Source organism: Thunnus maccoyii, chromosome 10, assembly GCF_910596095.1.
Source record: "Thunnus maccoyii chromosome 10, fThuMac1.1, whole genome shotgun sequence".
Lineage (NCBI taxonomy): Eukaryota > Metazoa > Chordata > Actinopteri > Scombriformes > Scombridae > Thunnus > Thunnus maccoyii.
The window spans coordinates 21,936,676-21,950,405 of record NC_056542.1 but is presented as its reverse complement, the minus strand read 5'-3'; the positions used below and the strand labels follow the sequence as shown (position 1 = coordinate 21,950,405).

The following is a 13,730-nucleotide window of genomic DNA, read 5'->3' as shown; positions in this document are numbered from 1 at the left end:
TGTGCTCTAATGATGGCAGCATATCAGTCTTGTCAGACTGAGGAGATGTCTGAATTCAATAGCACCACAGCTTTTGGGAAGAAGCTGTTTTTCAGTCTATTAGTGCACGTGTGGACTGATCTGTAGCGCCTGCCTGATGGGAGGAGCTTAAACAGATGGTGCCCAGGGTGTGTAATGTCTTTTATGATGTTCATAGCCCCCCTCACACAGCAAGTGCTGTGAAGATGTTCTAGTGATGGCAGCTCAATGCCAACAATGTCCTGTGCTGTTTTCACAACACGCTGGAGGGCTTTTATGTCAGCTTTGGTGCAGCTGCTGTACCAGGCTGTCATGCAGTTTGTTGGGATGCTCTCTGAGGTGCATCTATAAAAGTTGACAAGCAGCTTTTGGGGGAGGTTGGCTCTCCTTAGCCTCCTCAGAAAATAAAGGCGTTGTTGTGCCTTACCCACCACTGCTGAGGTGTTATCAGCCCAGGAGAGGTCCTCTGTGATGGTGATTCCTACGAACCTGAAGCTGGGGTCTCTCTCCACAGCCTCCGGAAGGAAGCAGGAAGCAGGTAAAACAAAAACAATCCCTGTGCCAATTCTTCTGTTTTTCATTCTATGTCACTGCTACACACCTTCTAATCATCCAGATAAGTCTAGACCGGGACACACCAATTCACCTCCTGTCTCTGGACTAAAAAGCTCCTTTCCTTTTAAGTCCACACCCAGGTAAATAGTGCTATAATAAGAAGACATGGGAAGGCATACACACAAAGTCTAATGGGTACATCTTTACATGTTCACAAACACAAACAATGTCATGCACCCGGACAGGTAAGGTGATACACACAGACTCTCACTGACCATATAGCCTACTGGTCAGGTGTATGCACTCACAAGCTCTGGCAAAGACAGATTACACCTTTATTGTCTCTGACCACTGAAGATTGTATGATGGGAGATGAGATCAGGTGGAGAGAGAAGAGGAACTATTTTGTTGTAGTTTCTGATGTATGAAAAGCTTCTGATATTATCATCATCAAAATATCACATCCCTTTAGATTCCCCAACAATCCATTTAAGGATATTAGTTTGAGGTTTCTTCGAGCTGGTTTTGAACTGCTCTTTGTCAGTGGCTGTGGAGCACAATTAGATTGTTTCCTTTGATATTCTGTTAGTATCATTTCAGTTTCTGTCACTGCATTATCTGTTCAATGAGGGCACCGAGATCTTTATCTGCTGACAGAAATGCAACAAAACACCTACCTTACAATTGTTTACAAAGTGAGTACTGGTTGAATCACTGCTACTGGTTGAATCACTGCTACTGCTTTCCACTAGAGAGTTGCGAAATGTATTAGTATAAAAATGTCCTGTAAGCCTTTTTGCATTTGTTTTGTTGTCCCAGTAGGATTTCATTTCATGGAGTACCACTTTCAACTGCAGGGACCCCACATGGGGCCCCATGCCCCAAGGATGGAAAAGCCCGAATAATGTGACCATTCAGTGCAAAACAAGGAGCCAGGCCAGACAGAACAACATGGGTGGTCAAGGTAGAGCAGTCAGGTGGGGTAAAAAGGAGGACTGGAGGAAAGGAGAATGGAGTGGAGCATGTGGTCAACACAGCAGGAAACCCAGTGGTCATTTCACCCATGGACACACACATACACACACCAATTGATAGACTTACTGATAAAATGAAAGCTGCATGGTTAGTCATACATGGAGACAAACAGTGAGACAGGCCAGAAGCCGGATGAACAAATAGGGATGCATGCAAGGCTACATTCACACACATACAAGCAGATACACACACCACACACACAGACAAACAGGTCAACCTGGCCAGACAGGCTGAGTTTGCTTTGCTTATACCTGCAGGGATGATCAAGGATACACAGTGATTTGTCTCATTAATGTTGTGCTGTACGGGTCATAAAATCTACCCTCTTTTTTCTTCTCACAACTCAAGTAAGAGTAATGCTTTCCTTGTGATTTTTATTATCATCCCCCAACCCACAATTGATCATTTGTGTGTCCAGCAAAGGTGAATAATAAGTGAAGGTTTGTATGTTTAAAAATTCAACAAAACATATGTTGTATAAGGGTTCACATCTTGTATGAAGTGGATGTGGATACAACACTGGGTTAATATTTCATTTGCAAGATCATTTGTATTTTTTATAAGGCTGTGTCAGGTACACTACAAAAACCATCCATCTTAACAAGTAATTTCATCTCACATTCGGCCTTCAAGTCTGTGTGGGATTGTTTTCAATGCCGCACCTGCCCTCGACACAGTTTCTAATAAAACTCGGCCCCAACCCACAGGACAAATAAGGACCTTATGGATGTTTTTAATCTAAAGAAATGTAAATACAATTACTCAGCTGCTTACTAAACCACCTTTAGAGGACTTATTAAAAATAAAAAAATAAAAAAAAATACCTTGCACCAGCTTGAGGCATTTGGAGCTAAAAGTTGATAAAATCACTGTTAAGTCCCTGTTTCTCTGATAGTTCATGTTGTTTGCAACAGACAGAGACACAAAGCAGGTTTTAGAATATCAGATTTCAGGGCAGTTCCAGGAACTTTAATTGATATGTGAATAAAAAGTAAAAAGAAATGTATCTTAAAAATTCTTGAGACAAGCTGTGTTATATTGGAAACAGGTGAAATAATCAAATCCTTGTTTGCTGTTACAAGCTAAAAAATAAGTCTTAGAATCCTTTAACTCAATTATCCTACGCTAATATTTAATCTGTATTTACTGTATGTGCATTTTGTAAAGTGAATTAGTCGTGACTGTGTGTTTGAGTGTATTCATCCACTGTGGCTCCATGGCTCCATGTCCAAGTCTTTCTTATGCAGCATGTGTGCTTCATTGTAATTCCACCCACATTCCAGTTAGGAGATATTTCCCACATTTTACATGCTGTACTAGATGCACAGCTGCTTCACCACAAAAGAAATTATTTTAAAAGAAACTACAGTACCAGTAAAAGATAGACCCCAGGAATGGAGATCTCTGCAGTAGCTACTAGAGCACTGTTATCTGAGTATTCATGTTCATCTGAGCCAGACTATAATAGTGCATTATTACGATGTGGTGTGACAATCCAATCTGATGGCAAGTAAAAACTCCACCCAACCACACTGGGAGTGGAAAGATTGCATGCAAACGCCTTCTCTCTTGCTAAATCGGGCGAAGGGAAACAACGCATTGCACAATGGCTCTGTTGTATTATTAGCCCCCTCAGAGGAAGCTACAATTGTCGGATCAGACTCCAAAAAAAAAAAAAGAGTAAGTCAAGTAAGTCTGGGAAAATATCAGCTTCCTGTCCATGGCTTCGGGGTCTAGCCTGACTAAGTGTTTGCCTCTGCCTTTCTTACTGCTGCACTCACTTTCTGACCCTGTTTCTCTCTCTCTCTCTCTCTCTCTGTCTCTCTCTCTCTCTCTCTCTCTCTCTGTCTCTCTGTCTCTCTCTCTCTCTCTCTCTCTCTCTCTCTCTCTCTCTCTCTCTCTCTCTCTCTCTCTCTTCTCTCTCTCTCCAGTTATTTGGCTGCCTCCTTGTTTACTCAGATCAAACTTGTCAGGGAAAGCCAAGTGGGTTTAAACAAACACATGCGCACACACACACATACACACACCCTGATCAAACTTAGCCGGCATCGAGGCACCACTAAACATCACTGCTAAAATATCAACTGCACCAGTATCTGATTCTCATACAGTACACTAGAGATCAGTGTAATTTATGCTGACATAAATAAATCATTCAAATCTGTGTGTGTGTGTTCACAGGAGATGAGGAAGGGAGGAAGAAGGAATGGTCGTGATTCGAGAGGCAGACAGTATTTCATTTACTATTATAATTATTATTATAATTATAATAATAATAATCATTATTATTTGTTGCAATGGTTAGGTTTGGCTTCCCAAGAGCTTTGTTCGACCTCTAATGCTCAACAGCAGCAATCAAGCTCTCAGAAATGAGAGAGAGAGAGCACCAGGACATCTCTTTCTAACTTCTCTGGTTGGTAGCCAGTTTGTATCTCCCCAAGGCAGCACACACTGTCTGTCTGACCTCAACTGAACTCAACTCAACTGCTTACCATCAGCAGGGGTGCCTTAACATTACTTTAAGCCCTGGGGCTACGGATGTTTTGGAGACACCCCACCCAACCCGGGTCATAAAAATAAAAAATACAGACTTGGACTGGATAATTAACAAGATGCATGACAGATCAGATTAAAAAACCTCAAATCAAATCACTCTATATAACCGCAAAAGAATGTCATTCCACTTTCACATTTGACCCAGGTCATTACTGTAGGGGTCTGACATGTCTTCTAACAGCTCTTCTCCTCTGGCTGTAAGCACTCCTCCTTCTCTTCCCTCTACCTCAGAACACAATATTCCATCCTCCACAGCAGCAGACGTAGTAGCCCTATTTTCATCACTAGACGACACAGAGACTTGGTTGTCTGCTTGCAGCTGCTGATGAACACTGCTGCTTGTAGGCTTACTGGTAAAAAAAAAAAAGTCAGTGACCTTCGGCAAAGTTTCACTATACACTTTATTCTGTTTTTTGTTTTTTTTTCTGAGCACTGCTGAGATATGAGAACTTCATCTTTTGCACTGAAAACTCAGCTACAGCTAAACTGAAAGTAGACGAGCCAACATTCATGAAAGCTGGTTCACAGTGCTACGGCTACCCGATTGGTGATTTGATGAATTACAAAATGCAGATATATTTGTTCTACACAACAGTGCACTGATCATATCTATGCACAGGAAACCTCTGTGACTTCCATGGCCCAATATTGTTCATGGCAGTGGTGCAAATATATAATATTATAATTTATAATATATACTCTATATTTAAACTTTTTTGTAAACCTATGTCTTGTGAGGCCCCTAGTCCTCAGTAAGAGGCCCGGGTTTAAGCCCCGGTAAGCCTGTGCATTAAGGCGCAATTGGCCATCTCTAATCTCGCTGTTGATGATGTGGAGCTGAAAGAGATGAGAGTATGAAGCTAAAACTAAAAAGAGTTACTAAAAAGAGAGAGAGAGATAAACTCCCTTTACATATCCAGACTAAGAGGCAAAAACCAAAGTCATCTCCTCCATTTAAATTGCTGTAAAGAAATGTAGTAAAAATTGATATAACTCAAAGGGATAAATTGAGTCAGTATTCCAAAATCAATAAAACAAGACATAATTCATTTGCTGGAATGCTGCAATTACTCACCACATAAAAGAATATTCAGTGAAATCCTTGACTGAGAATACATTTAGGCAGAATGTGTCATTAAAACTATGGGTGAAACTGAGTCCATAGTCAGTGATAACCTACTTATTGAAACATGATGACATGAGAAACTGAACAGAATTCAAATCCCTTTTTGTATATTTATGATTTCCTATGCTATATTATAATGGATGGTGTTCCATTATTTCCTCATTTCTTAGGAAAATAACATTTAATTTCTTTAAGTCACTGTTTTGTTCTCACTACGCTCGACCACCGCAGTCTCTTTTTCTCTAGTCTTTTTTAAAACGAGTCAGGAAGCCGACAGCAAAACCTAACTATTCTTTACTACGTTATCAAACAAAGAGAAATGTCCTCCGCTCGTTCTAGTAACATCTCTGTACTCCCTCATGGCAGGGTTGTACAGCTCTGCTATACGGTAAACAAGGTTCTTCTTCCAGTGGGCATCTTTGGTCTGATAGCCAGCTTACGTGATCAGCTGCCACAGCATTACGCCGGGTTGCGTTTCAGCAAAAGTTCAGGTTCAACTTCTTCCCACACGGCCGCTGTGGGGTTTTTTTTGCTGCACCCCATGTGTTCCCCACTCCCACAGCCTAAACGTACTACCCCCATTCAAATGAATGGGAGGACTGGAATTTTTCCCGCATTGCCGGATATGGTGTGAATGCAGCCTTACTGTAATTTTATCATATTTTCATAAGTGATAATTACAAGACACAGACTGATTAATTTAATGATTTACTTCCAATGAAAGTCTTCTTTTTGTTCCCTTATTTAACTTATCTGTGAATAAGCATCTTCCAACCACAACAACTTGTCAACACAGATTTTTCCTTGCATGCCAATAAGGCATATTTACAGTTTAAACAGCATGAATTTGAAACTGAATTGAGACTAAAAGAATGAGGGGGTGGAAAAGCAATGAGTGACAAATGCATGCTAGAAACAAAAATATGGAGGGGAGCAGAAAGAGTTGAGATTCTCAACTACTGATAGAGGTTGGGAGTAAGGAATGAAAAAGGAGGACAGAGTGATAGAAGGGCAAGGAGAAAGGAAGGAGACATGAAAGGGAGAGAGAAAGATAGGGAAGGAAAAGGAGAGTGGGTGTTTATAAGCCAAAGACATAGTGAGGGAAATGATGGAGTTGGCACCAGGGAGCAAAGGTAGAGAAGGGGAGTGATGAGTTTGGAGGAAGAGTTCAGCGAAGGCCTTGGATCCAATCAAAAGACTGTTTTTGATTCTGTTTTTCATTTCACCTAAAATAATGTTTCAATAGTCACTTGCTCATAGCTAAGCACCAACCTTGGTCTTTGAATGGGTACTCGTTTTGAGCAAAACACTTCTCTGTGGCCCCAGATGAACTGCAGCTGTAGCTTGGGGAACCAAGCATTGTGGGATTAGCTAACCTTGTTTCACTCTAGGAACCTGTGAAGAATTATTCAGACTCTTTGTAGATGCGGTTTAGAACTAGGCACCTGATTGTTTAAAATTGCTTGAGATATTTGATCCCAAAGGTGACTGTAGCAGAAGCAGTTTTGGGTGCATGAATGGGATCATTTATTAAGGGAACCCTGCAGCAGTGAGTCACAGAATTCATTAATTGAGTGATACATTGGGAGTTTAATGATGAATATTTGTTGTTAGAATGAAGTTGGAAAAGATTTACAGATGCCATGACAAAGAGTAATTTATTTAAGTACAGTATGTTGTTTTGTTTGCCCCACTTAAAAAATAAAAAAATCAGTATGACTTTGACAGGCAGCACATTGCTGATTTGGGGGTAGACTTCTCCTTCACAGTGTTAAAATAATGCTGTGGGGCACTGATGGAAAAGTATTGGCGGTAATCATAAATATATGATACATCACTACTGCAGATTACGACTGAAATTTCTGCTCAGTACCCACTAATTCTCATAAGACATAAAATATTGATTAGGATCAATATACAGAGTTTGAGTAGTAAAAAAGAAAGAGAAACTGTGAGTTTCACAAACTGTGTGAGGTCTCAGTGCAGCGGTAGACGTGTTTACAAGAACTAAGCAAGAAGCACATACAAAAACAATCTCACTTCACGCACATACATACTATATGGTCATGCTTTATAGCAAGCACATACTGAAGTGTTTCGCAAGCACACACGGTCACATCAAATGCACACAGAGAAACAAGTACATGTGTAAAATTCCTCAGAGATAAACTTATTTTTCATACATTTTTCAATTCTCAACAGTAGCTAGATGTGCACACTTCCTGTGAACACATAAATATACGCATAACTTTCTGTCACCGAAACAAACAAATGCACGTGAAGTTTCTCAAAAACGCAAACTTGTAAATACACATAGTCTCTAACAAATGCATAAGAAAATGTGTGTGTCAAGCTCTTCACAAACTCATGCATATATGCATAAAGGTTCTCACATGAACACACGTGCAGTGCGGCTGTCTGCCTCCCACATGCAGTGTTTGTGACGCATAGGAAAAGTCATTAGACCCGCACTTCCTCTTCGAACAGAAGAGAAAGAAGAAAAGACTGTCTTGCATGAAACACACAGGAAATGTGTGGGTGACTGCTTGTACGTGTATCTCAGTTTGTGTATTTGTAAGTGCACATGCACGCGCATGTTTCCCAGTCTGAAGTTCTGTCCCTATGGCTGGTGACCAATGTCTTGTAATTGCTTGCCTTTGATTGCTTTCATTGAGTAGAGTACAGCTACAATTACAGTCAATTAAAAACACACAGCTAAGGGTTGGCTTGCTCAGCAGACAAAGTTGCACACTATGATCTTGTGGATTCAGCATTTGTCCAAAGCAATTCTTCAGATTTATACTTGACTGAATTATATTAAACTGGAAAGTTCCCACTATAATTATATATAATGACACATCACATAAAATGTGCAGCAAAGGTGAACAGACATTGTAACATTATTTCAGCATCTTACAAAACTGGCTGAACAGGTACAACCTTAAATAACAGCAGATTGCAGCTATGTACAAACACAAAACACAGTATGGTAGGTAGCTCTGATCATGTGCTTGTCAAACGGGGCAACAAAATGCAAAACATCTTCACTCATACATGGCTTCAACTGTAGATTTTTGAGTTTCACAAGTTTCATTTCTCTTTACACAAAAGTACAAACAGTTTGAACTTCTGCTTTTTAATGGACAATGCCCCTAATTGTGTAACTAATCACTTGACATATTAGTGTGTGTGTGTGTGTGTGTGTGTGTGTGTGTGTGTGTGTGTGTGTGTGTGTGTGTGTGTGTGTGTGTGTGTGTGTGTGTGTGCTTCTCATGTGTCTGCCAATACAGACTAATTTCACATAATTTTTCACATAATTTCCAAAGCAGTGTTGTGTTTCTTACTGTGCGTGGGTGCGGGTTTATCTGCATCCTGAGTCAACATCAACAGTCTGTGGTGTGTGTGTGTGTGTGTGTTTATGCGCCTGCGTGTGTGTATGTTGTCTGTGTGACTGTGTGTAGGTGTCCTTATATACGTGTGTGTGCTCGTCTCTAATTTGGCCCAAAGTCAACTGAGGGAAATGATTGACTGCGGCAATCTGTGAGAAAATGAGTGAGACAAGGAGGACAGAAAGAATAAAACAGGGAAGTAGGGCCTCGTAGAAATCCAAAACAACAAAGTCAGGAAGAGAGCCAAAAATAGAAAGAGGCAGAGGGTGAATCCTGGGGTTTGGACATCTGCTGAAGCTTCAGGAAACTCAATCACTTCATGCCTGAAGGTGGAAGTCTTACCTGTCTGCACTAAATCATGTCAACACACACACACATACGCAAACACACTCACAATGCCATGAAGACAGGTGAAGGACAGCTTTTCTCTCTTTCAGGGGTAAGTGTATCCCCCCCCCACACACACACACACATGTGCGCACACACACCACAACACACACCAGTGGATTAATTTGGACACTGCATCTCATCTCTGCCTTCTTCTGTCATGAACATCTGTCACCTCAGCAGGAGCCAAACTGCTAATAAACATGCAAACGCATGCTCATGTGCATAAACACACTCATTATCTCTATTTCTTTCTTGTTCTCTTACAAAAACACACACATACACACAACTCCTTCAGTCAAAATAGATGACTAAATTTGGCCCCGTCTCCATGTGTTACTGGTTCACAGTATTTCATCACTGTCTGTCTCCATATACACCTGCACCCACAGCCACCCAGCATAGCTCAGACATTTTTATCTCTGGTTTGTTTATTTACTTGTTGCTGTTTTTTCACCACCTTCAGGACACAAAACTATCAATGTTCATACAGTAATTTTTTATTCATACTGATCCTTATGCAATAATAAACTGCATTATGTTGTAAGAACTAAGACACCTGTTTCCTCTCAGATTCCTTGGGATATCACTTTCTTCACTGCTAACGGCAAACACTCTCTCAGGTGCTGTTTATTGGCACGTGAAAGGGGAGCACAGTCTATGCATGCAAGGTTCATCTCTGAATATTCCACACAGAAGTGGAAATCCCCTTATGCAACAGGCACAACATGCAGGTGTTACTAACTGTAATCTTTAGCTTCTTTGCTTTAGGGAGTACTTTTGATATTGCATTGTTCAAAGGGAAGGTTCTTGTGTTTCTAAATTATAATTTTTGAGATTGGTTTGAAAAAAAAATACATCTCTTTTGCAATGTGTGCATATCTCTTTAATTCTTGTTTCTCTCTACTGGCCTCTGTTGTTCTTTTTATTCACCTACAATGAATCCAATATACAGGGAGAATTTGTTGAAATATTCATGACAACAATGTGTTCCCATGAAATGCTGTTTTAAACCATGTTACATGCTGAAACTTATGTGATTTCACTGTCTGACCAAGGTCAGGTGTAAAACAGTATCAAACTTAAATCTTTGAAATGTCTTTTTAACACTGACTTAACTTTGTATGTGAAAACAAAAAAATCAATAAGGCTGTGGAGGATTATTTGTTGAACTTTTAGGAAGTTTAGAAGGGTTCCTCTCAAACTGCAGTAAATGTTCCATCCTCTGCACTTTCACAGTTTGTGGGTTTCTGAAATTAATTCTATACATCAACATTTCCTGTTTCTAACTGTAAACAACCTGCATTGAAGCGATTTGCTGGTAACCTTTTGAACTTTTTTGAACTGTTGCAGCTGAAATGTCAGCATTGACTATGTAATTTTTGTAGTGTGATGTAGTCAGTCACTGTGGATAGCTCTGTCTCTTTCAGACCAGTACCAGTAAATAGCTCTCCACCTTGCAATGTAAATATACATTTACTTTACTCCTTATTCCTTATGTTCGGGTCTGGTGAAAAAAAAGAAAAATATGTCCTCACATTTTATTTAACAGTGTTGATCATTAGCAGGCACTTATCTAAAACACTGCACAATTACGTGTATCCATAATTTCTGTATGTTTTTTCTGTATTTCATATTACTATCTAATTACATCATAAATACAGGAAACGCAGTAGCTGTAATTTTAAAGGTTATTAGTGTATATTGCCAGTAAAAAACACATTAGCTTAGTACCTTACCTTAGCTATCCAATTCCCCTGCACATTCCCATTGTGGAGTCAGTGAGGATTCCTCCAGTGTTAATTAAACCATCTGTCTTGGAGAGAATTAAGGTCGTGATCTCCCAGACCTCTCCACTCACGCACTCCCTGAGAAGAAAAGAGAGAAGAAAAGAGACTTAATGAAGGAATAAAAGGATGAAATGACTTAATGAACCGCCTAACGAGGCCTGCGGCCATTTAATAAGGGCTTATTAAAGCTTAATTAGAGCAATAATCCAGCTTGTTTGGAGTCATTCAGTGTTGACTTGTGGCTGATTGTGTTTTTATGGCAACTGGATAAACAAGGAAGCATTGTCATTTCGCAGGAAGGAAGATAATTTGGACTGTGCGTGTGTGTGCGTGCGTGTGTTTGTGTGTGTGTGCATGTGGTGCAACAAACAGGGATACCCAAAATGATTAGGTGATCCTCCAATCACATTGAGGCCCTGCAGTCTTCATCTGGTCACATGTTCAAGTTTGATTTACACTCTCACACCTCCACCTGAAATCAAAACAGCTAAACCCAAGTAGACCTCAAACAAAATATATGACCAATATTTTGGTCATATATCATGTTACTCTAAGGATATCAAGGTCGTCCCTTTTGTCAACACTTGATGGTCAAATGTTCAGTTGCTCAAAAGTATTCAGCAGAAGTCTTGTCATATATTGTATGATACCTTCTGAAGGCACCCAACATGCTACTTATAGAAACATATGCTGCCTACTTATTATACTGGGACTCAACTTGCTGACTAATTAAATAACTGTATGACTATAAGTCCTGACTGTGAGAATTTCATACAGAGGTTGTTTTATTTGGATCTTGGTTAATGAGTCATGTGGTTTGTATCACTAATGATTCAGCTGGCCGACTCCTTTCCTCATTGATTCAAACACAGTACACAATGTTTCTGCTATACACAACAGCATGACTCATGTGAGTCAGATACCAAGCTGCATTGTGCCTAAGGACACATCTAAAGAGAGTGTAAGGTATACAGGACACTTGAGGATTCTAACTTTTATTATTCAGCCATTACCGCTTAGAGGACTGAGTCAAGCTCACAGCATGTAGTATTCCACTGGTACGTGGATTCCCTTCATTACTATGGCTCTCTGCCCTGTCTCTGAATGATTCATTTTATATCAGTGATTCAGATTGTTAATACCCACAGGCCCTTATATGGGGTTAGTAATATCCAGTGGTTGCAACAATAAAATGAGTTACTCTTCCTGATCACATGAGAACCCCAAATGACCCAGACAAACAACACTGCTTCCTGAGCCATAGAGTTTGTTTAAGAAATGTTGATTTCAAGGCACTGAAATGAAATTCTTCATCAGACAGAGAGGCAGTACATATACTGCTTGAGGATCTATGCAGAATATTGTCTTGATTTGTCTGTTCACAACGGTCTTAATTTTAATAACACTGATGGTATGCTGCAGGATGGTGAACGGTCTTGGTGTATCACCAAGACAAGTGTTAAAAGAGGTCAAATTGTGAGGTCAAATGTGTAAAAACTTGACTTGAGTTTTGTAGTTTAAAGGTAGAGTCAGTCATTCTGGAGAAAGATTGTTGATATTTGAACAAAACACCCAAACAAATACACCTCTCCCTTCGTGCTCCTTCAGGAGCTCCCCCCCCCCAAACGTGCATTGCCATGGCAACAACCAAAAGAGATATATGGCAGAATCCAGAGCAGTGTGTCTGCTTCTGTTCCTCTCACACTTTATCATGAGCGGAAAAAAAAAATCGTCTCATGTGAGCACAACAGTCCATCCACACCCTCCGCCACTCTGCGGCCTCCGCATTTCTCACTCGACCTGTGTTCAGTTTCTCTTTCCACAGAAGCAGCCGTCTGTTAGCTGCAGCTCCTAGAGAGCTGAGAGGACAGCAGCCAGACAAACTGCTTTCACCAGGCTGACTGACAGCAGGAATTTACTGAACCAAAATAGTTTGCATGTCGACTCCACAGGAAGAAATCAACAGTGTTTGTATTTATCGATTCATTGATACAGATAATACGTTCAAAACATATATACAATGGGATATTTGTGTGATTTAAACAGCTGCTTGATCAGATTACATTTCACTAAACATGATAGAAACAGACTCGGAGCGTAAAAAAACATGAGACTGTCTCGGATTCAGTGTGGATTGATACATTTAATAAAATGAAAGCATATCTGTTCCATGAGAAAACACTTTCTATGTGAATTGGCTACAGCCTCTCTCTCCCACCATTCAGCGGGTGCTAGAGATGGGAGACTGTCATGTCCTCACACAGACAGCTGCTCTGATGACTTCCCCCCTGTCTTGTGCATGAGTACGAACGCCCCTTATTGCTGACTGGCTGGTATAGTGTTGTGTGGCTCGCTTGGAGCCAGTGTCAGTGCTGTGTATGGACAGTGGATTTTTTTTCAGTGCACACACAGAGGAGACAGCTAGCGGACCGTGAGGACATATTCACTAAATTTGGCTAAAAATGTATTGGATTAGAAATCGCTGACTCTACCTTTAAGACAGAAGTGGATCTGCCTTCTTAGCCACTTCAATACAGTAAACACTCAGTGGCCATTAAAGGAACAGTATTTAGGGAAAGAGCAAAAAATGCTTGCAAATGTGAAATTAGAGTGATACTGTGTGGGTTTGTGGGTAGGTAAAAATAACTCAAATACCTAAACATGTGCACACAAATTCATACACTAATATGGACATGAACAATATTCTGATTGCTTTATTTATGGCGCAGGTGGCAGGCACATTGTCACTGTGATAGCAATATATATACATACTCCTCACACACCCCACATAGACGTATTAACCAATGCTAGAGCTAGATTTTAACAAGATGACATCACCCAACTGTCAGCTCTCCGTGAAAACACACCACTCTG

General features: G+C 40.3%; 1 long non-coding RNA gene across 3 annotated transcripts in view; it reads right to left on the bottom strand.

Annotated features, from left to right (window-relative positions):
* The window catches only part of LOC121906357, a 115,775-nt gene that overhangs the window by 51,650 nt on the left and 50,395 nt on the right, over nt 1-13,730 (bottom strand). For all 3 annotated transcript variants that reach the window (XR_006098607.1, XR_006098606.1, XR_006098605.1), the window contains one exon: nt 10,806-10,934. This is a non-coding gene — a long non-coding RNA (uncharacterized LOC121906357). The remainder of the gene's footprint in view (nt 1-10,805; nt 10,935-13,730) is intronic.